Source organism: Falco rusticolus, chromosome 3 (genome assembly GCF_015220075.1).
Source record: "Falco rusticolus isolate bFalRus1 chromosome 3, bFalRus1.pri, whole genome shotgun sequence".
In the NCBI taxonomy this organism is placed as follows: Eukaryota; Metazoa; Chordata; class Aves; order Falconiformes; family Falconidae; genus Falco; species Falco rusticolus.
Genome location: NC_051189.1, coordinates 97,492,090 through 97,517,269, shown reverse-complemented (window position 1 = coordinate 97,517,269; position 25,180 = coordinate 97,492,090). Strand labels below are relative to the sequence as shown.

Here is a 25,180-nt window from a genome sequence, read left to right as displayed (position 1 = left end):
CAGCTGAGTTATTGGGCTTTACTACTGCACAAAATACTTCTCAGCACTGCAGAAAGAATTGCACCAATGTGAAGGGATATCTTGCCTAGTTGGACAGTCTTGAAGTGTAAATGTTGCTCCATTCTCCACTCCATGTACCTTATCTTCAAGTACTTTTGCTAGGTAATAGATATGCTTTCTTTAAAGCAGTGATCAACTGTTTCTTTAAAGAGTGAAAAGTGGCCTATATAATTTTCATTTCTCTGCCAAGAATAAGGAAGTTGTTAGTGTTGCTTCTCTGGCCATCGTATCACAAATTCTTTCAGAGGCAGAATAGTTCATTACTGTTTCTTGCCATGACCCGATGTCCAGATACGTCTCCTGCACAGCTGGATGAGCAGCACTAGCCATGGGCGATATCCCTGAGAAAGAAGCTGAGGATACAAACGGGTGTTCATTGCGGTTGTATTTTGTGCAACACTGTTTGCAAAGTATGTAATCACACGAAGCAAAAAATCCAACAGTAACAGCCACTTTCTTTGCTCAGCACACCCAAGCCTCCTTGGCCAGTGAGTCATAAGCCCCAAAGAGCCTTGACTCCCCGCTTGCTCCTAAGCCACACTCACAGCTTCTTACCTGACTTATTTCTTCTGCTGCACTTGAAAATGGTCTCTCAGACTGCGTGGCCTAATTCTGCTCAGCTTTTGCTTTGCTTGATTACTGCCTTCCTACAAACAACTAAAAACATGTTTAAATATTCCTATCGTTTAGCCTGAAGGAAAGCTGTTTAGCACATTTAACATCTTTACCCAGATCTGAGACTTTCTACAGATGTAAGAACCATCTGATGGCAGCCACTAACACCTTCCTGTATAAAAAATATACTTCTAAAAGAACAGCTACATGCAAAGTAAATAGAGAATTCTTCTATAAAACAACACAACTTGCTGCCTCAAGTGCAAAAGGAGATTTTAAAAAAAGGTTTCTTACAAATAATGGTATTTTTTCACTCTCATTTCTATAACACCTGCAAAGCAGAGCAGTTAGGATGAGGTGTTAATTTTATCATCTTCCAAATGGCAGAATGAAGGCAAATGTAAACTGCAATGAAACCCCTGCCTACTGGGTATCTAGCCACCTCTCTGCTTTCCAGATAATACAAAACCTTTATTTTCCTTCACGACCGGGCTGAATAACCGAGAATTCAGTAGATTACACACAAAAAGACCCACACCAAAAAAACCTTCCCGTGTATTTTTACCAGTCCATATCTTTTCTTGGCCACTTCCCTGGGAGCACAACACACCAGCTTCTCTGACGTAACACCCCGTAGGAAACATTATCTATCAGGGTTGGCTGCACTATCTAATTAGAGATCTTCTGACAGCTCATCTTCACTAAGTTTCATAATTACGTGACTCCAAGCGTCAGCGATCCTCACTCAGCAGTTCCACGGGAGCTTTCTCGGTAGACACCGTTTATCGTATTTCTTTGACTTTCATTCTTATTTCATCATCTGCAGTACTCAGAACAGTTTTCAGATACCCTTTTTTCCACAAGAGATGTTGCTTGTTGCTTTGCAGACTCATATTGAAAGAAGCGCAGAGAGGAATAAATGACATTTGGGGTATTTCATTACAGCTGTAACCTCAACAGCAGGAGGAAAAGAGAGAGAAATTTAAAATAACTTTCGTTCCTCTTGTCCACAAAAAGATACTGTCAAATTACATATTTGTGTTCTGGCGGTAGATGATACATTTACAAGGGCTCTTCTGCCTGTCTCCTTTTCTATAACAAAATGCTCTTCCTCAAGGTTTGGGCTATTTCAAGGATTGTTCAGCGCTGGCTTATTCTATGGCTGACAAATGCATGATTTAACCACGGAATGCCCAGAAGTAAGTGCAGGGATCAACATTCAACTTGACCTTATCCTCCTTTGGCAGGTGCTGTAGTTTCACAGAGATGAATACGGCTAGAAAAACTCTGAGGGAAAGAAAAAAAAAATAGTTATTTTCATGGATCATTTGTCCTAACTTTCCAAATTCGATTACTATTTATTTATGAAGATAAGTACAAAATAGCATTGGAATTCAAAGTAGTGACATAAAGAACCATGTTACACTGAAGTTTCAAATGGTACCGTGCATGTTCTGGGTACCATTTTGGCCATTGTTAAATCAAAACAGCAATCTGTCTACTTAAAGTTCATGATGCCATTTTGTCAGTAAAGAAATCAATCCTGATTTAGTAAGGAAAGTAAAAGTTGGGTGGTTCTGGCACCAGCAGAATCAAAGCACATTCCGTTATTAGCTAATATGAGCAATTTTGTTAAACAAACTACACCTTTGTTCTGTAAATTTTGGATGTTAGGCTTTGGACAGATGTTCCCTGCTGGATGCAGACAAGCCAGGGAGAGGTTAGAGCCCCAGCTGTTGATCATCACTTCTTTGCAGAGGTTACTGCTCCCTCACATTTGTTGGCAGAGCTTGCTTATAGAAACACTACCGAAGCCACTTCATGTTAAAGTGAGTGGCGTTACTATTTAGACAGTTTAAGCTAACTAGCACAGCTGCTGAAAGAGTTCGTGCCTGTCTGTACCTTTAAACTTCCACTCTTCACAAGGCTGCAAGTTTTCCCAACTTCTTGTCAGGGCAGAAGCTTTTCTCACCTTTTTGTGTAGGACCAGAGATCAAATCCCAAATGCCACACTTGAATATTTAGCCTTAAACACCACCTAATTAAGCACTGACAATTGTGTTAAATGTGCTAGTGAACTACTGTCCTGTTTCAACTCTAACTTTCTGCTTTGATTAGCTTTCACACCACTTTCCCACCAAACTCATGGTCTTAGAAACAACAATCAAAATCTGTGTTATTACACTGTGCAAAGGCATCCTGCAGACCTGTGTGACATATCCAAGGACACAACATGCACAAAGTGCAGCTCTGATGCAGTGATGTTGGCAGGCACTGGGCAGAACACAGTACTTCAGATACTCTGTGACGCTCTAGACAAGCTCCTCATCTTTATCTGCTATTTTCCCACCTACAAAAGAGTAAGACTTCTGCAGAGTTCTTTGAAATCTGAGTGAGAAGTGCTATGTGTTTGTGTATGATAATTGTTATTAAGAATATTGATCCGCTATTCCCTGGCAAGTTAAAAAAAAAGAAGAAGAAAACGCATCATACAGATATTTCATCAACAAATAATTAGTATTGGTATATGAATGGTTATGACTTTAAAATAATGCAAGGTCTATTTTCTCACTCTTTCATAAGTAATACGTATCTATGAGAAAATTCCAATATAACTGCAATTAAGGGATGCATTGCATTTAGAACTGTTTTCGAGGGATTTTTTCTGGTTTTTCTCCTGGCAGGATATTGATTGAGCTGCCTAAAATGTCATTCACAGCAGGCTATTTATGTGATGACGTTTCTATCCAAGTGAAATTGCTATGTCTAACACCTTTTTCCTCTCCAAGGAAAAATATTATTTTGCAGACAAAATCGGAAGTTATCCAAGGGTTTAGGAAAAGAATTTGCTGTTTCTTTCCTTCAGTGCAGAATTACTTTATTTTCATGCATTTGTCTACCTCCTCTACTGCTTCAGCCACAGATAATACCAAGTAGCAAATCATATGCCAAAAATCATATTAAAAGAACATTACCGAAAGAAAGTCAATCACTCAAAACTTACAACCTTCCAAGATTTCCCAGACAATTGCATTTCAGGCCCCTTGGCGTACACATTGCATACAAGACTACAGATGACATGACTATTTTTTCCTAAAGCCATTTCCTCATTCAGTGGACAGACTAGATTCTAATTGTTACACACATGAATGTTCAACTTTTTTTTTTCTTACTGCTCTCTGTGAAGCACCAGATCTTATTTACTGACCTGTACTCAAGACTTGCTACAAAGACAGGATTATGAATGTCTGTTGACTTTTCTGTCATGCCATCCTTGTACTACTCAAGTGCTTTGCAAGTGAGAAATCACCCGTGTGATTTTGTGAATGGGATGAGCTTCCCCTCATTTCCGCAGGTGAAAAGATCATATAATGAAAACCTGGAAAACAGTAGTTATTAAGAACCTTCACTTAAATCTCCACAATTAATTTACTTTCCACCACGTCTCTCCTATGTTTTAACAGTTATTGAGTTCTTCTTGCACGTGTGCCAGGACATTTGTAAAGCCTGGATTCTGGTAACATTGGGACACATCACTTCTGCCTCCCAATTATTGAATTATTTTTCTAAATCGTTGGAGCTTCTCAACAAAATGGATAGACACATTTATTTTTAAGACAAGTGAAAAAGCAACACATTCCTCTTAAACTTGTTATCAGGGAAAAAAACAACCAAACACCCATTTTTTTCTGAAGCTTTAGATATTCAGCCAGATGCGGTCTCCCAATCTGTACATTTTCAATCCAAATAATATACATTTGACAAATTTATAAGCAACTGAAAACAGGATCTTGTGGTGAAAAGTGTCAAGCAAACTTAACTATAGGTGGCATTCACGGCTTCGCCTATAATTAATATCTCCTATGAGGAGTCTGCCGGTAATCCAGATGAGGCAGGCAGTGCAATGACTCTCTGCATATCTACACAAAAGAGCGAGGCTGCGTTAAGAGGTCTCATTCATTCCTCTGATGATCTGAAACAAACAGGCATCAAATGATTTATACCATGTAATCAGTGTGCACAACCTCAGCAGAGCACCTGAATACAGCACAGAAGCAAAAATGAGCATCTAAACCCCCTTCTTGACATTTCCACATAGAAACCGGTAAGTCGGTGAATTATTACCGCGTAAGGAAGCCAGGAAGCAAAACTTCACTTGCAAACAAACCACTTTTAGCTAGCTTGGAAGAAGTATGTGACTTTGACCCAGCCAGTTTTTACCCTGGTGAGTCACAGCTAGATCTGTCCTGACACAGCCAACAGTAATTACCCGACATGTCTTCTTATGGTTGACACTATTCCATAAAGGAAAAGACAAGAAAGGAAAAGGCCTTGTCCCTAATACACTTGGCTCTGTGCCACTGTAAAGAGCACCTTAAAATGTGACTGACACCTGCATTCCCCTTTGTCTTCTTACTCTGCTAATGTTTCTAAAGTCAGCTTTTCTCCAGCTTGGTTCTTACGTGTGTCTACAGACTACATGAGTGAATCACTGCTCTACCACAGCTCATTTACTCAACATACTACAACATACTGTAGTCGCATAAAGGGCTAAGAAATCCTTGATGATTTGAAACTCCTTTCGTATACTACTGCACTTAGCAGAATCACTAAATTATAGTAAAATAAAATCTGTCGTTAACTGAGTAATTGTTTTATTTCCCCCCATGGAAGATGGAAGGAAGCATATAAACAGTTCATGTCTTTTTATGGAAATGAAGACCAACACATTCAACTAGCTAGGGGGTGGTTTCCCTGGTTTTTAAATCAGAACAATATTTTTTAGCACTTATTTATGTTTTCAAGATTGTCTTGACATCTGTTCTTAAAAAACACAATGAAAGGCATGCTTTTAACTATAAACACGGATAAAATACGGTAACTCTGTTTTCCCCTGCTGCAGAACTGCCAAGTAATAAGGATTTGCATGACTAAGCTTCTATTATGCTGACATATGCAAAAATTAGGAACAATCATTCTTTCTCATTTGAAAACACTTAGAAGGGAAACACTCCTTTTATTCTCCTCTAGGACATGTTGAGCCTTGGACAAGATGAAGAGTATCATTCAACCAAATCAATTTTTAAATGGACATTTAAATGCTGGCTTCTCTTAAGCACAGACACTTGGATAGCGACCTTATTATGTGAGCTAAAGGTCACTAGGGATTTAACTAACACTTGCAAACATGCAGTATTTCATTTGACATGTCTTTAAACAGAAACCACCACACCATTTGGAATCCACTTCTTTGAACTTAAATAAATGTTTAAATAAGCTTCTTGTAGCACCTTTGCAAAAATCCTGGATCTGTGATCTATACATTTTATTAAAACAATATCCAGCTAAAGGCTAAAAATGTTAATAACCATTTTCATACTTGGGTGCTTAAGGTTATTTTCACACCAGTAACTACCATTGACCAACTTACAACTGGGAGCTACATCTGTGGGTCCAATTGGCTTGAAGTGACTGGCAGGTGCTCAGCTGCCCAGACTCAGCCTATTTTAGGCACAATTTTTAAAATGTTGCCCTCTTTCAGAACAAAATTTCTCTTTATTTACTCAGTATCTTCCATTGTACTGCACAGTATATCACAACTTAGATTTCAACATAGATCACAACAAAATGTAAGTAAAATGTAATTCTGGCCAACACATTTAGCATCAGTGTTCCTGTTTGAGGTCCTGTGCGCAGCCGCAAACTCAGATGTATCTCCAGTCTATCTGGAATATCTAGATACCACATACAAAATAAGACATAAGCTTAGCATTTCTAATAAAAAAAGACAGTCTATTTTTAAAGATAAAACCGTCAGTTGCAAAATGTTTGGAAACCGGCTAACAGAGTACAACTATGATGTCATGTTTTACTATAACCTCGTATAAACTCCCAGGTAGGGTGAATAACCTGTGGAAGTCTGTGAGAAAGAAGCACTTCCAGGGAAAACAGATGATGCCCACATTTGTAAAGATGCAGAAAGAGAGCTAGTATTCAACCCACATCAATCTCAGCCTCTTGCAAGGAATTAAATGGACTCTGGATGGTGAGCTTGGCTTGGCCGGCAATTACAATCGTTGACAAAAAGATCCTTAAAGTTACTAGAATTGTAATTAAAGCATGGGGGCGGGAGGGATAGCCCCCTGCCACACTGCCCAAATGCATTGCTGGTGCCATCACACCTTTGACATCTCATTGCTGCATTCTGGATAAACTTTCATTAATGGTTAATCACCAGCAGCCATTTTCAGCTTAGTTTTGTACATAATGAGGCTTAAATGATTGTGCTATCTGCCTCTTTCCATCTGTTTACCTCTTCCCACTCCCTCCCTCTCCCTCAACTATCGTCTCAGAGAACTTTCTGAGCTGCTGGCCAACCCAAATTAGTGATTGCTCTGAGGGAAAGGCAGGCAGAGCTCAGCTGCTACCATTGGCAGCAACCAATTGCCGAAGCAGTAGTGGGCATAGACATTGCATGCCCTGCTCTTTACAGAACGGCACGCTGCAACAGAAATGGAGAAAGGTCCACTATGTGCACTATGAAGGGGAAGGGATAAAGGACAACCCGCCAACGGAAACCACATTTTATTAGTCCCACTGCTCACAGGCTGGCTTCTTTCGTTGGTGATTCTCCCCTGTATAGTCTGTTTGCATTTTAACATATGACATGACAGCACTGGTACTGTCAGAGCAGCACAGGGGAAAATGCGCTGGTGAAAAGACAGATTTGCTTTCCTAGTGACCTCTCAGTGGTCGCCTGGAGCAAACGAAAGATGGAGATGACTTGAGAAATAGAAAACAAATTTAATAATTCCAGAATAAGGAAGTAAGCCTCAGTACAAATTTTTTCAAGTAACTATGCATGTACGTACAAAATTGGGATAGTTTTTTGCGTACTGGTTTTTCAGCTTTTCAGCAACTCACCAAGTATTATCTTAATATTGAGATAATAATTTCCCTTAAAACTTATCAGTAGCTAGCAAGTGTCCTGAAGAAGACACACATTTCTTTCTTCTCTCTTTGTTCCCCTCCAGGACCACTCTCCTCAAGCAGAGAGTCCTTTGTACTAGGATTTAGGCTGAAAAACCCACGCTCACAATCACAAGAAAATCAGATAAATAAGGATGGAATTAACCCATGAATTAATTATTTGGTAATACTGTCTTCTAGATTAATGTCTCCTTTGGATTATCTGATGAATGCTGCAGTTAACTAACTTTCTTTTGATCCTCCTACTGGGAAATATAGAAAGGATGAGATGGTGGGGGTGGAAAGATAATTATGCTCAAGAAGATGACAAGTATCTTATCCATACTAGGAAGGTTAAAACCAAGTAGCTCCTTCTCAAGACTCTTACTACCAAGTACAGATGCCAGTGTGAGGCTGTTTAGCCAGTTTCAGATTGGTACATGTTCTCATGCTCTTGCGACACCTGGCATATGGTGAATGCATTGAGACTTGTAAAAAACAGTGATTCATTGTTAATCGTTCAGAAAAGAGCCAGAGATTCATGGTAACCCTGTATTTCTGGAAAAGTACACCTACACCCCAATTCTTATCTGTTTTATGAAACAGAAACTGCAGGTGAGGTTGAGAACAGAATCTGGATCTTGATCTGTCCTACAACATTTTGGGGAGTGTCACTTAAATCCACAGTTAATCTGTGCAATATTATGTATTGTGAGCTGTGGAGATTCAAGAAGTGACCCCACAGTCAGGAAGATCTGGCATGAGTTATGCCCTCTTCCATGGTGGGCTCAGCCTCAGACAAGTAGCTTCACCCATGGGCTGAACTGGATCTCTTCTGCATTATAATGGCTCACTTCTGATCTCCTGTTTGGACACAATTACTTTTCACAAAACAACTGCATTTCACTTGTGCCTGTTCCAGAAAAGTATTGATTTGCATTTGCATAAGAGGCCTTTTAAGTAACTTTTTTAAATTGAAAACTTGCCATTTCCACTCTCCCACCTGTGATTATCCATAGTTAAATCTCAGGGTCTGAATTCCACACTTTGTTATCTCCAATGGGCCATTTTACCATTGAAAAAAGACATGTTAATTACTTCTCTTATTCAAAATAACCTTCAGTGCAGCTCCAAGCTTAGCAGGAGAGATGTTCAGATGTTTAGCAATCCCTGTCACTTTCTTTCCTCCTGTCTCATCAACTCCACTTAGCACCAGGAGTGAAGAAATCAAGAAGACAAGCCAGCCAAAGTGAGACCGACCCTGTAGAAGAAGAAGCTCATAAAAGACATAGAAGGAGTAGGCACAGCAAGTGGACTCTACCAGTCTACTCCAGGCTCAGGGCTCTTCCCTCTGTCCTGCAAGAGCACAGCATTTCTGTGCCAAGTTATCAGCGCATCAAAGGCTCCAAGGAGCATCTTAGGAGGCTTACACTGGGGCATTAAAAGCTCGCACTGGAGCAGCTGTGGTGCTGCCCTCAGGAGCAAATGCAATAGCAGCAGGGACTATCTTCATCAGGTACTAGCCCTGCACTGGGAAAAAATTAACTCCTAGGAGACTGCACGTACCACATACTGCAGGCACTAAATGCAGAGCTAAGCATTATAAAGTCTTGGATCAAGCTGGGTAAGCTCTCAGGAATTCTGGGCAAGCTTTGGATTTGAAACCGTACTTCACTGGGCCCAGGCTCAGTTCTGCTGTAAATCAGAACCGAGGAAACATCACCAACAGATAAACAACATCATAAATCCTGGTTCTTGGCTCCTCTTTTCATTGCAGCACATTGCATGTGGCACCAAAGACACTGAAAAAAAATGCACCAAAAAAAATTTAATAATCTTTAAAATTGTGTTCTTCCTCCCAGTTCATCAATTACATTAATAACACCATCAATATGCCAGAAGACAGGCCTTTCTCTAAGTAAATGAGATCTAAGTCTGTTTTCAACAAATTAAAACATGCCAATAAATTAAGGTGTCACATACGGGCCAGGTATAAACTTCATCCAGGCCAGAAAAAGTGCTAGCAGCCATGACTAAATTCAGCCCCTACGTGCAGAGGACTGGCTGTATTTTTTTGTATCTTGTTAACAATGCAAAATATTGAGGTTATTGTTTAAACATATCTTCCAAAGAATACAGGAACAGTTGGAAAATCAAGAGATAGATGATGTGATAGGGAGAAGTTTACATTTAGATCAGTTAGTCACACTGCACCTCCTGGTTCTCTGGAAAATGTAAAAAGCAGGAAAGAGAGTTACATGGGGCAAAACAGCAAGAAGCACATAAGGCTGGGTTTGTTCAAAAGTGCTTCCACAAAAGAAACAGCCATAGAGCTATCCAATCCAACCTCACATCTGCTTCCAATTTTATAGTCTTCTGTGTCTTTGATGAAAATCCAATTTTTCCCAAAAGGAATTGCAGCACAGTTGAGTAAAGAAAGGTCTATTGATAAATCTAATGCATCTTTTACAGAGCGTGATGCTTCAGGGGGTTAGCGGTGGGGGGAGAAGGGGGTTGTCTCATAATGTTGTGCGGCATCTCTAAAGCTCCCTTTACATGTCACCACTTTCTAACCTAAGATGCAGTATATTTAGAGCAAGACTGAACTAGAGGCTCCAAGCTAGCTCCTTTTTTTTGTCGGAGTCCCTAGGCATCTTAGACACTCGCCTCCATCTAACCAGACACAGCATGAGATTTTTTTAGCACGTTTTTAAGCAACGTAAGGTAGCACAATTCCAGACCTACTTGACAGCAGCGTGTCCTTTTGACATCCTCTCCAAAGAGAACAGCAAAGAATAACACTTCAACGATACATAGTGCTTATTTTATTATGTTTCTTTCACAGGCGCCCAAGAAAATTCCTTATCCTACAATGAGCACTGATCAGATAGTTCTTATGGTAATGCTAGACCTACCTGCGGGGTAGTTCTCATTCCAGCTACTTATATTAAACTCTTGGCCCTTTCAAAGTTAACAGAAATCAAGGGATGAGACACACTGCTCCTGTTTCAAGGCACACAAAAACTTTGGGGTCTTGTCTGTCATCAGCCCACTATTTTCTGCTCTCCAGCCTTGTTGTCAGAAACAGTCCCCAGGCTACACAGGACACATAGCTTTTCAGGGGGACATGAAAGATACTATAAATTGCCATCTGACACAATTGAGACAGAAATCTGACTGGTATAAGGATGCAAAATTCCACTGAAGTCAGGGGGCCTGTGCTCATTAATGTCAAGGCTTCATTTCACCCATTAAAAAGTGAACTGTCAGCTAAGCTATGCTCTGTGAACTCTTGTGGGATTTCCTGCCGTCTTAAGTTACGCACTTCCAGTTTACCTACGAGGCCAGTCTAAATGCATGCATTTAAAATAAAATGCATTTCTAGAGACAGGGGATAGACTGTTTATGTTACATGCTGCTTCCACTGTCGAAAGAAAAAACACCTAGAAATATGATTTTAGTGTAAAAGCACACCTATCCCCCTAACCAACCTGGGCGGAGGAAAGGCAGACTGCTCTTTGAATGAGATAGGAAGGACAGGACAACTGTAGGACAAAGGCCTTAGTGCTGATCTTGCCTCTTTTGCAATGTAAATCTGCAGGGATTGTACAAGTTAACCTGCTGCTTAAGAAGGAAACAAAAAACAAAACCCCAAAACAAAACAGCCCAATAAGTTTTTCCTTCCCCCGCAGCCAAGACAAAGCTATGAACGATGCGATACTAGTGCTAATTTACTTAACATAAATTCTTTTTTGGGCACCTGTCTCGGGGTCTGTGGAAGCATTGGGACGGGATAATCCGCTGAATGATCTTTAATCAGACAGTAATATTAGGTGCTAATAGCGCTGATAAAGGGGCTGTTTAACCCAACTGTTAACACAAAGGCGTGCCTGCCACAACAACTATTTCAACAACGTATTTGCCAGTCATATTAATTAAAACTAATTCCTTGCAGGCCACAGAAAGCACAGAGTAAACCCACATGGAAAATGTCTAGGTTCTACCATGGCAAATCACATTAAAGAAAAAAAATTTGAAATTATCCTCAGGCAATAAAATTTGTCTCAGAAAATATACTCTCTTGGAAATTCTCAAATTGTAAATTCACAGCAAAGCTAAAAAGGCCTTTAATAGAGTCTTCTGAATGTGTAACTATGTATCTGTGGCTCTGCCCTGTGACTTCATACTGGTCATTAAAAGCTTCTAATAACTCAAATACAAAGCACTGAGCCTTGCTCAAGGTCCTGAGGTGACAGTTATTTACACATCATTTAGATGATTGTCCAAGACTAGAGTGGTTTAAGTGAAGCAGCACAGTTAAGTCTCCTAGACAGGTTAACAGGAATTTATCTTTTTCTCTTCCTGGTTCTAGAGTTTAAATAAAGTTTATATATATATTTATCAGGCTATAAAGGCATAAATTCTTAACCCCCTGCATACAGATTTGAAGCATAAAACTTATAACTAGTTCAGAAGTCTTAGTTAAGATTGAACTCACAAATGATGGCTTATTCTTTAGAAGTGCTTGATTTTCAGAAAAGTGTTTGGCTCTCCAAATGAGTACTCAAATGAATCCCCAAGGATATTTTGGTTAAGAAGCAAAATGCATCCAGGTTAACTCTGCACTTCATTTCCTTCTGGAGCCCGTGAATGGAAAGACAATCAGCTAGCAAAATGTGAAGTTATTAACAATGTGAATGTAGGCCCCAAAGCTGTACTTAGATGCGACAGCACAGACCCTTCTGCCAAAACCTGTAAGAGCCAGAATCTGGGAGAACAAAAGAGTGTTATGAAAAAGCACACTCCAGAAATCTGTGCAATGCTCAAACACTCTCCTGGTAAAATGGAAGCACTGGACATAAGCGTCAAAGACTGATATGTTAAAGTTTTCTTGCCAGAAGGTCAGTGCCAGTTATGTATACCTACCTCCAGGGTAAAGAAGATTAAAAGCCATCTGGCCATAGACCTGGGCAACCTGCTCTAGGTGACCCTACTTGAACAGGTAGTTTAGACCAACCTCAATCTTCCAACCCTGAAAAGAAAAAAGAAGGAAAAAAAACCCTAGAAGGTGATATTCCAGCAATTAACACCTACTCACCTAAGACAAGACAGGAAATAAGCATGTAACTTTTGTTGAACATGATGCAGCAATATTTCTGGAGCTCCATTCACTCTCACCAAGTTAAACCTGACTCCAGGTAGTTAGTTAGGAATGTGAGAAATCTCCCCTATACAGGATTTTTGCAAACCTCCAGCATTATCTTAATGCAGTTTTGTTAAGTGAATTATTTATCAACTTGATACTTTCATTGATCAATGTAGGGAACTCCCACCAAAGCAGTCAATCGGACTTCTGAGTGCAAATCAATAGCAAGCATTTAAAGGGATATTCTTCCTTTGATGTATATAGGAAACCCCCATTAAACAATAATGGGAAGTATCCAAGGAATTATCTTGCTAAAAATCACACAAAATAAAGGCAATTTTTTACTACACCTGTTTTGGTGTTGATTTGGAGGTTTATTTTATAACCTGATTCACATTTTGCGTTACTGAAAGTTAGCCTGAATTCTGTTTAAGCTTTCTCACAGGATATAATCTGTTCTGTAACCGGCATTACCAAGTTCTTCACCATACAGGCTTCTACAGGTTCTGTGAAAATGCACTTATCCTGGAATCATTACTCACTTCATAAAACAGAGTAACTGTTCTAGGATTTAAACACAATCTTTATTCTCAAGTAAAGCATCCGTACAGGAGACTGTTTTGTAAAGCATTTTGTCCCACAATGGCTGTGTCAGTTTCCCCATTTAGGTATGTCCTAAGCTTAGCTGGGCAGAATGTTAAACTCTCCTTAGCAGAAAGCCAGGCTTTGTTGTTTTATTAAGGTTTGCATATCAATCGCTTCCTGGTTCTTAGTAAATTTACAGCCCAACATTCAACAGACTGTAAATTGCAATACACGACTATGATAGCCAGGCCCTGGATTGAGCTATTTTTTTGTTTGAGAGGCAAATTTATTCCTTCATGGAGCTGAATTTTTTTTTTTTTCAAAGGAAAATGCATTGAAGCCACTGGCACTAAGAATTAACAGAATCCTCATATTCTTCAGTAAGGTCATGCAAGTGTTGATGCCTTCTGGAAGCAAGCTTCTGTTAGAAATGCTGTTGTCATTCATTAAAAAGAAATTGTATCTCTGAAACTTAAAAAGCATCCAAATTTTCCAGAGTACTTTCATTCAAGAGTAGTCAGATCACCTTGGACTTTTTCTTTATACCAACACAATGCTCGTAAACTGTGACTATAATCGTGTGACAATTATCTACCATTAATGTGGACAGAAACATTTAAAATAGCAAAGAACAGACAACTGCCAACCACCATGGCAGAATATCTTAGACACAGGCATTTCATCAACAATTATTTGAACTATGGCATATAAACTGGTGGCCATTTTCTTTGCCCCTTTTTCCTCAGACTTGACCAACAGTCTACATCCTGCCTGCATTCTGTATGGAGCCCAGCAACAGCTAGATCGAAGACATTCAATGAAAATCAAATTAATGTGACAAGAGTGGCTTTGTGCTTAGGCTTTGCGCTTAGGCTTTGCATACAGTCATTTACTCCCCGTGTATAAAACTTTGTCTTTTAGAACAAAAATTTCCTGTCTGCACATCTCTCTGGTGTCTCCTCCTCATTTTCCACATACTGCCATCCTCACATGGGCATTGCAGTCAGCAAATCTGATCATAGATGAACTTTTTCCAGAATTATATCTGTTCCACTACCCCATTCAAAAAAGAGGTGCAGTGTTGTCAGGCCAATGAAGATGCAGGCACAAAAAAGAGAACTTGGCTTAAGAGAGCGTTTGCATACTTTTGGGATCACCAATGAATTATCCCTCACGTTAGACTGTCACAACCCACAACCCCATTTTTCCTTCCTTTGTGGCACAGAACAGTCTGCTAAGACCATCTAGAGAATGTTATTGAACTTTGGCTACTGAAGAAATATAGTCATGCCCTGACCTTCCTGGTTGCCTTCCTGTAGCACATTACGCATATGCTATGTACTATTGATCCTAAGCCTTCTAAAGGGTTCTCAGAAATGTCTTTTGGCCACTATAGAGGAAGTCTCACAGGCCAGATTTTCCCTGTACCCTTCTGGAATTAAGAGTATTTATGGCCAACAAGGGCTTGCAGAACCTAAACTGAAAGACAATGGCTCTTTTCAATTCACCTATCTCTGTCCATATAAATATTTTCTGGGGGTATCAACCACATCTCTTTGTTTTAATGGCACGTTTCAACATTGTGGTAGAGAAGGAAAATCTCTTTAGCAACTGGGAGTTACTTTGTTTAGAAAGAATCATATTTGCTTTTGTATTACAAAGAAAAGCCAGTGTTTCATGGCAGTGACTCCTCACTTTAACCTAATGGATGTTCTCTTTCAGGGATTATTGACCTGTTAGAAATTTCTAGATGCATTGACAGTAAACAAGGCAGAGACCATAATGTGGGAAGATGGAAACACACTGGAGAATTTCTGTAGTCAGTTTGCACTGGGTAGCAAAAAGGTCTGCTAGCACTGCTCAGCAAAGAAGAGATGCTTTGTAACATAAGCCTCTGCACCTTTCTCTGAACCACAACTTTCAGATTACGAACATAAGAAGCTATTAAGGAAAAAAAAAGCTTCTTTGTAAATCTGATCAAAAACGATAGGAATTTCTCTTACTAATTTCTAACATTCTCTATGCTTGTGCATACCATAACATGGAATTACACCCTATAAATTGATTAGAAGCAGGGGAAAAGATATGCATCTTTTCAGAGGCTGGTATATCCATGAAAAGAAGGAGAAGAAAGTCTTCTGGAACATACTTGGATGTTATTTTATTTATTAAAAGAAAAACACTTTGGTTAGAATTGCTGGATTACACGTCTGCTTTCCAGCCAATTTTGACCTTTTACTCATTAAAAAGTAACAGACAGAGAGGTCCAGTTCATTAGCCATTCTTGTCCTGCAGAGCAAACTTGACTGGTCAGCCTACAATCCTGTTTCTGGATTCTGCAACCAGAAGCACTGATATAAATTCTGTAACTGAATGATTCCTCATTAAAACACCAGCTACAGACTAAGGATGCCAGGCTTCCTGGTTCCTCTAGCTCCACATCATCTTGCTAGGTGGGCAGCTGGAGGCTCTATTTCATTTATTAAAACTATGAGGCATGTGAGGTACGGAAATGAGTCCATATTAGCAGGTTTGGTGTTACAGAATATACAATATACAAAGATATGCCAGAGAGTGGTTTTGCCCACCCAAATCAAAATGAAAACCTTTCCCAAAGTCAAGCTCTTCCTTTTTCTTGCTCAGTTACAGTACACACAGATGCACAGCCTTCTTAAAAGAAAAGCTTCCTTGACTGCAACAATTGGAAATTACACACATAACATTTTAAATTACAGCCCACACAAAACCCTCTCCCTGTAAAATCCCTTGATGGCTAACCAGTATTGCTAAACTTCCTCATATACCCAGAGCATACTCCTGAACCTTGTTCCTTTGTGTTGTGAAAGGGAACATTTCCAATCCTCCCAAATTCAAATGGTTTTGTGAGTTCCTGGGCTTTTACCGCTCCGGCTAAGAGACTCCCAAAGGCTCAGCAGAAGACAAAGGCAAGGTGCACATGGCCAAGTGTGCTGCTATTGTGTTATCAGCTCTCAGGTGACCAATGAATATCTTATCTTAAGTCATCCTTTCCTATGCCTTTTTTCTGGGAGGGTTGGTGGCATGGATGGCTCCTCTTCCTGGAGGCCTCAGTCAAGTTAAATCAACATATTCCTAGAATTAACATACAAAATCTAGGGCAGCATAAGGTGTTCCTACATTATTCCCACACTTTAGTAGATGATTCTGTTTTCTGTAGTCAACACCCAGACTCCTACAGTATAAATGCGAAGGCGGTGCACTCATGATCTAAGCACACCCATGTGCCTGGGAGCCACTGGTGAAATAGCAAAAAAAGAAAACCACTTCAGATCGCAGAGGTAAACAAACTGTGGTTTACAGTTTACTGCATGCTTTGGCTATGCTTTTAATAATTTTGATTCCATCTGCCCCCTCTGATTTCTAAGATGTGATTTTCATACCTCTGTATACAAATTTGTGCGAAAATGTGTGCAAATTGGTATTACAAACACACAGACGTTGTGTTGAAAGCTGTCAGTGTTTTTGTAAGAGTATATTATGAAAGCCATTGTTTTCTTTTTCACTTCCTAGGAAAGAAAAATATACATACATAAATGGGTAAGCATTGTGGAATCTTAGCACAATTTACCTGCTTTCTATCATTCCTTCATTACTTCTTTCAATGAAAGATAAATTAAGAGATCCATAGATGTATCTTGAAAAAACAACCCCAAAATAAGTCTTTAACACAAAAATTATTCCTACAGTGATACTGTGTGGGATCTCGGGCTTTTGATTTTGATTCTGAAGTTGTTAGTCATTTCATAATGCAGGATATTCCTGCCAAACTGGCAGTAATTCTGAAATTTTTAGTAATGTTTTAATGAAGAAGAGTCTATTTCTAGCCTAATTTTGTATCCTCACCAATGGCAGTAGATATATTCTCAAAAATACATGGATAAAAATTACAACAGCACTTATTTTCTCAGAAGATAAATACAAATCAAATGTGTACACAGTTTACACATAAATGTAGTTATCCTTGAATCTGGGTGATTTTTATTTCAGCATTTTTCTATCTGAGATCTTGGCTTTCTGTGCGACTCTGCAAGATCAGTGGTTTTGCCCTGCCTCTCCCTTTCCTTTCAGTGTGTAACTGCCTTATACAAAGTGATATTTGTATGCCAGCAGGTAATATGTTTATGGAGTAGTCACCCAGACCTGACAAGTACTGTAGTGGATTTCTTTTGAAAATTGCCCAAGGTGGGGTTATTTCGTCTGCTTTGACAAATTGTACATGCACTATCCACATTATGCTGTCACATCTACCTTAGGTTCATCAGTATCTTATTACTGATGCTGTTGTTTTCAAATCTAAACACAGTATGGGGAAAGCAAGCAAGCACAGAAATAAACCTATCTTAGCAATAATTTTAAAAACAAAGCCTGAAACAATGACACTGTGCAATAGCCTTGAGTGATTTTTTTTTTTTTAATAGCTGTTTTCTAATTATTCAGAGAACGGAGAGTGGAGCTTTGAAAAGGTGCTAATAGACCACGAATGTGCAGCAGTGTAGTTCACAGCTAAACAAACTCCCACTTGAAGCTTGGGCAGAAAAAAAAATTAGGACACCACAGAAGTGAATTAAAAATCATGCAAACAGTCCCAGCAACAACCAGGGCAGCAGCAGCTTATAAGATCAGCTTCATTTGGCAGGGTGCCCATCATACCATGACCTAAGAGGGCCAGGGCAGGAGGATATCTTTATGGCTTGCAAAAAGAACATGGGGCGGGCTGCCAGGGGGAGGGATGGAAGCAAAAGAAACATCTTTTAAGCCTATGTTGAATTAACTTGCTTTACAAAACACTTAACAACAAACTTTTAGGTCTTTTAAATGGGTTCAGAGAGCTCTTCTATAATTTTAGACTGTAGACAAATATTCACTCTGGATCAGCTGCACTACTGGGAGAGATTACTATGGCAATGCCCCTCCTCCTGCCTGGGGGCATTGTCCCCTCAAATCTCCCAGAGATGCTCATGTGCATTCTCCAAATGAGACCGTGGTTCCATGACAGTCTAATCCGATCTAAACTGGGGCTGCCGCAGTCCCTCCATCCCCAGCTGCTGCCCTTCCCCATGCCAGCCAGGATGCTTGTCTGGTCCCACACCAAACCAGTTCAGAAAAGGCAGAACTAACTCGAAAAATCAAACCACATCCCTGCCAGTTCAGCTCCCCGTGGAGTCAAACAAGCACCAGCACTGGTGCAAGAGATGGGGTGGGGATATACATGATGCAAAGCCAGGCTCCAACGGCTCTGGTTTGGATCAGCTTAAACCATCTTGGAACCGCACTCCAGACTGGGCTAGCCAACGCCTGATATTTAAACTGCTTGTGCTGATCTAGCACTTTCTGCCTGGCTTAAGTTTGGGAGTGGTCCTAAAAAGAGCTTCCTCATCAGATCAGAAGGGGTGGGCAGCCTCCTCTTGCTAGCCCTTTCCTCAGACACACCTGCACGCAGGGTTTCATGGAAATGGCCTCCTGTGATCCATAAACCTATAGGGAGTTTCTGTGTTCTTGTGGCAGGACAGGCACTGACAAGCAAGCAGCCCTCCGTGTTGAGCTGAGGGAAGCTCCCTCTCAGGGACAAAGCCAAGCTTCCAAGCATCCCACAACAGCCAGGGCACGCTGAGCAGCTGTGATGAACTACCACGATTCAAGCCCAATGTGACTGATGATTTGAATGTAAAGACATGCTAAGGAAAGATGGTAAAAGGAAGGGACTAGAAGGAAGGGACTCCCCCTTCCTGAAGTTTACCAGGTTTTTCATCAGATCCTGAGTAGTGAGGCAGTAAACAAAGTGGTTTGGTACTTGCTGACTTGTTTGCACACATCATCACATCTGATGCATGCATGCTGGTGCAGAGATGGGGAGGAACACACCCTATCAAACAGAAAATGTGTAATTAAGACTTTTACTACCTCCAAAGGTCACCTGCTTCTTTCCAGTAGTAGCTGTGGAACAGTTTAGAGCCGAAACTCTGGAGGGTAAAATCAAGGATACCCAAATTAGCCACTAGATAGGGAGAACATCCCATAAGATACACCTTGTGTCTTTACTTGAAAGATGGGTTTAATTGCCAGTTCTTCCACAGCCTTCCCTCATCATCGCAGTTTCACACATATTTAATTCTGCTGGACCCACATACATCTGTGAAGAGTACATTCCGCAAAGTATTGTGATGATAGACACATTAGGAACTGGAGATGCTCTGGAGATGCTCAGACAGCAGAGTGATAAGGCCTATATAAAGCAATCAAGAGAGAAAACATTTTAAGTCCAAGGAATGAGAGAGGAAAGACTGGATTCACTGGGAAAAGCACTTGAGCTTCTGAGGAAACCAAGGGAAAAACCAGTTAAGTTAGAAGAAAACCCTGAAGCCACCTTTTAGATGCCAGCCTTGGTAATGGGAGGCAAGTCTATACCTATGAGTTCCCAGCCTGTGACATTTCACTTACAGCAGCACATCTGAATGGTTGAGTGATGTGGCTTGGGAAAGGAGCAGGAGTAACATTGCTCAGCCTTCAAATTGTGTGAGGCAGGAAAATATCTTAATAGCCTGAAACTACTCCAACGTTTGTTGGCAGGAAGATGTAGTTGACTGTGAAGCAAATCGAAAACATTTATACTGGGAAGGGAAGGAGGAGGAAAAGAGAAAGATGTAGTCGGGGTAAGTTCAGTAAAGCAGAAGGTCTAACCTATATGCTTGCAGAACTGCTTACTGGAATGAAGACACTAGAACTAAAATTACACCTTTTTAAAAATATGTCAACCTGTTCAGCTTATTGTCCAACAGACAGTTTTTCATTGCCAATTGCTTTATTTTCAGATGACAATTTATACCCTAAATGTCTTTGGGTTGAGACCCCTGTTCAAGGGGTAATCCAATGGCCAGCACAGGACTGTCCCTTAGCTGCACTTCATTTGTACCGTTATGGAGGTTTGCATGCTTTGTCATAAGGGGTACGCTCCATAGGTATTAACACTCAAGCCAAGACTGTTATTTTCTCCCCACTCCCCCCAAAAAAAGTGGATTGAGTTCTGCTTTTTCACTGATTCTCAGGAGAAATATAAAGATCCTCTCTGCCAGCTGCAGATGTGTTCTATTTTTTCTCCTACATCAGAGCTTCTGAATCACTCTTAATAATAGGCAAAGGCTATTCATACCAAATGGGGAAGTTCTCACACACTATGATAAAGCATTTCACCCATTTGCAAAAAAAAAAAAAAAAAAAAGAAGAAGAAAACACTACCCACAGAACTGCAACATCACATCATCTGTGCTTTGCTGAATGTTCACAAAACAACATTGGAAGTCATTGAAGTGTCAGATAGTGATTTCATCATGTGTCAGGCCTCCCACTAATAAATGATTCATCTTTCTCAGTACTGACACCTCAAAGAATTAAGGAAGAGAAGAAAGAAATTCATAAACTTTAAAGCGAGAAGTACTCTACTGATATTATACTTCCCAAGTAAACAGAAGCTTATGCACACACTAAGAATGTGTTTAGAATTTAACCTTCCATTTATCTGAAGTGTACTTTTAAGTTTTAAAAGTGAATCTATTATAGAAAAAAGGTATCAAGGAATTCCATGTGTAGTGTATCACCATAATGCACAGAGGTAAATTGCTCAATTTACAAATACAAGATTTTACACACACACATAGAGCTTTGTGAACTGAAACTGGAATTGGGTATCTTTTCTGGTTTGTACAGCAGCAATTAGCAGTATGTTAGAGACAATAAGCCCACCCCAACCTCCCAGTACCGACTACAGTTGTAAAAGCAAATCTAGCTCCTCTTGAAGACGATGAGCAACTTCCAGTTGACTCTAATGGAAATGAGACTGGAAGGAAATTTGCCATTTTAATAGGAATTTACCTAATCATTCTTTGGTGCTTCAGAAAGCCAGAACATCTTCCATTGATGACAGTAGCTCTACTGGATGAACAGGACTAACTAGGAATCCAAACTTACTTCTCCCAGAAGGTATGAACTTAAATACAGACCCAAACCAGGCAATGTACTTAGCAAGATATACCATTTTTGCTTGGTTTGCTAGGACACTGAAGTTTGTGTAGTCACACACTGAGTTTCCAGTTAATTTTTTTCTATTTCAACAAAATGCAGTAGAGGTACAGAGGTCTCAAATTCCTGCATTCTTTGTAAAAAAATAAATAGCTAGGAGAAGAAATAGATTCTAAAAGAGCCCTAACTGGGGGGGGGGGGAGGAAAAATGAAAAAAAAAAGCTGTAACACGAATGTAAACCTTATGAAACATTAAAGAATCCACATGGGAGAGAGACCTAACAAATGACCCCACAGTAGGAAAAAAAGAGACAAATGTAATTCACTATGAAACCATGAAACACTGACCTACAGAAAACCAGGTGGCTTTGCTGGTTCCACCACTAATGGAGCTCCTCTGGCTGTAGGAGGGTTTTTGCCCCCGCTCATGAAAACAGCATCTATTATAAACAAAACACTTCAATCAGTAGACTGAAAGCTGGAGGAGCATATGGATACAGAATTTACCCCACTTGATTCCTCTCCTGGAGCAGGGAAAAGAAATAGATGAAGATCAGAAAGTTTGGACTTGGACTCAGAGATCCATGCTCAGCAGAAATTAGGCTCGTAGGAAAACTGCTGGGGACAGAAAAAAGCCACAAGCCCCTGAGGTCTGCCGTCCCAAGCAAGTACTGATTTCATTGGCTCACTCCGAATATGTATACCAGAGATACCAGCATGATGATGGAGTACTTAAAAGCAGTAATACACAAAAGCAAACTATTCTTTGCTGTTTCCCCACCTCTTGTTTTGGTAGAATTAATTCGGGCATCCTGGCTAAAGATGATGTCCGGTTTCTCCATCAGTATGACCCCTTCACTGTCAGCAGAGGAATGTAAAAGATGGCAATGAACATATGTATGTAGGAAAATTTACATGGCTGCAGGGCAGTATGCTTGGATGATCAAAAAGAAAATAAAATATTAAATACTTAAAACACTTTACCATGAAATTGCCTTCTCCCCCTTCCCCCATCCTCCCCCCCATGTTAAATCAGGTAGAAAAGTGTGATAATATTAAGGCTTAATCCAATTTAAATAAATTATTTTCTTGTAAATGTTAAAACAATCATTACATGCATCATTTACCCCCTCTTCTGCCCATAGTCTTAAATTATACTCCATTGTATCCAGATGGAAAAAATATGCAGAAATGTTTTTTTAAACATCAGAAATTTTGTTTTTGATTATAGTCAGAGGTAAAAGTCATTAAGGAGCCCTAGGAAAAAAAAAAAAAAGAAGGAAGAAATCTTAGAAAGCATTATGGGATTTTGTGCAGCAAACTTAATTAAGAAATTTCTTTGCTAGGTTACCAACAATATTTTATTACAAGCTTAAGGTATAAGATTGTTATAGCTCTCTGTCGTGCTTGGCAGCAAAGAAAGAACACATGCAAAGAACAATCTTGTTCTTACAATTAATTACAAATGTACAAATGAATGATATATCAGACCCTGTCTACACTGCATAGTCACGCATTTATAACCATTTCACCATACACAGTTATTAAAAAGCATGCTTTTTATCTACAGTAGCTTGATACCACATCACAGCCACGGGTAGCTATGTTTATTCATGCACAGCTACCACCAGCCAGAACTATATGTATGTGTCAGTGCATTTTAGCAAAATCTGCATCAAATAACCAGTAGTGCAGGTCTCTTCAGCTAGATTTTTGTTTTTCAAGCAGGCAGACTAGAAGCAAGATAGGAGAAGATAAGCCAGAAATGCATGGGTGGCAAAGGGCAGATGGTAACAGACCATTCTGGCCATTCTGTCAGCTGATGTGGTGACAATCACCCAACATGGAATTGCTTAGCAACCCATCCTGTTTGCCTCGCACATCCTTACTGTTCAAAAAGGCATCTGCCACAGAAGGGGTGAGGAATTCTCTTCCCACTGGCAATATAAATGTCCGAGGGGGAAAGACCTGAGCACTGCCAAGTCCCTTGCGGTCTGAGGAGGGCCAGTGGAAGAACCCTGCAAGAACATTTCTGCAGCACAGCACAGCAGCACGCAGGACAATGAGCACTGATGAATTAAGATGAATCCTAAGTAGAGAAGCCCATTCTAAATCCTCCCCTCAGAAATCTCAGTTCATCCAGCTGTGTCACTGGATCATGGCGAGGTGTCAAGTCTGGGTCTCCAGCAAGGGTGGGAATACAGATAGCTACAGAAGAAAGAACAGTTCAAAGGGTGTCCACTTCAAGACTGAGTGAAGTCACGAACCAACCAGAAATTCCTGCTATGGCTACAAGAACACTTGACACCTACATGCACTCATCCCTGTAGACACAAACCATTGCTCAAGGCTTACAACACTGATCTCAGAGGCAGGATTTTTAAATCACCACTCTACTACTAGGCCAGCAAAACATATTTTATTTTAACCTCACGCCTTCAGATCATGCTTCTTCTTAGGAACGTTTGTTTCACTCAGCTGCCCAAAGCCAGTCCTAGCCATGAGACTGAATAACACCAGCCTCACTGAGAAGTGTTTCAACAAACCCAAATCACTGCAGCCCTGAGCATGTAACTTTCCAGACAGTTTTACTGGTTACAGAGGGAATTCCAGTCTTTGACTCACTGGTAAGTAAGTGTGTTCCCACGCCGTTTCCTCATCCACCCAGTTCCCTTGTCCTGAACTGTTTGCTAAGAAAGCCTGAGATTATTTTTGTTACGCTTCATGCAGAGAAACTACAACATACAAACATATAATTATATAGTGATGAGATGCTCCAATTGCAAAAGCCATAAATTCTAAACAAGATTATCTTGGTTTTAAAACTCATCTTCCCTGGTTCAGAAGATGAGCCATCTCATGGCCCAGATAGGCAAGATGACATATTACAGTTTATGTTACGATTACATAAATTACCAGGCACGCACTTACTAGAAAGGGCTGCTAGGGCTGTTGCCCACACTTTTCATGACAGCTGCAGGCGTCATGTTCTCCTGTCAACTGATGGGAGAATGGTATAGGAACTCAGTATGACAAGCATATTTTTAATTTACAGGCAACCCTGGCAGTCTGAAAACTTTTTAATTAATGAACACAACTGACTGGGTACATGTGTGTGGCAAAGCTGGCTAAACCGCCTTGGGTACTAGAGGTAGACTTGGCTTTCTGCACTAATTTATCACTGCAGAGAAGTAATCTAAGGGCAAACAATCATACATTTCAGTGGGATAAATGAGCACATCCAGACCTTTCTACTTCATCAGCTAGACTGCCAGAGGTACTCAAATGGGCTTGTTCAAAGCTAGCTTTGGTCCCCCTGCAATCTGCAATACAGATCTAACCTTTGTTTTTTGGAAAATGCCACAGGCAGCATGACTCCTACCTCACCGTCCTGCTTGTAGATGCAGGGAGCCTTCACTACAGCAAATCCAGCAGAACTCAACTGGAAGAGGGAGGAGAGGAGATGCTGTGACACTGCCCACGGGGCCTGCAGAGCGGCGTGTGTAGTTCTGATCCTGGGGAAGCAATAACTTGATCAGTGCTCAACCATGCTCTCTTGGCACTACACAGGCTTCAAAAAACATGTTTCCATTGTGACCAGATACTCGCTTTAATAAACAAACTTTAATAAAACAAACAATTGAAAAAAAGCCAGATGCTCCTGCACAGCATTCCCTGTAAGCCATTTACAGAAAACCACTCTCGTGGGCCAGCAAGCAACCTCTTCCCAGGCCAGGCACCAAGCAGGAACAG

The 25,180-nt window shown here is 40.3% G+C and overlaps 1 long non-coding RNA gene across 1 annotated transcript; it reads right to left on the bottom strand.

The window, feature by feature from the left end:
• Nucleotides 1-17,849: 17,849 nt before the first annotated feature.
• LOC119144195 lies at nt 17,850-22,413 on the bottom strand. The gene is made up of 3 exons (XR_005102988.1): nt 22,209-22,413; nt 21,776-21,867; nt 17,850-19,637 (listed from the first exon to the last, which is right to left on the bottom strand). It is a non-coding gene; the product is annotated as an uncharacterized LOC119144195 (long non-coding RNA).
• Between the last annotated feature and the right edge of the window lie 2,767 nt (nt 22,414-25,180).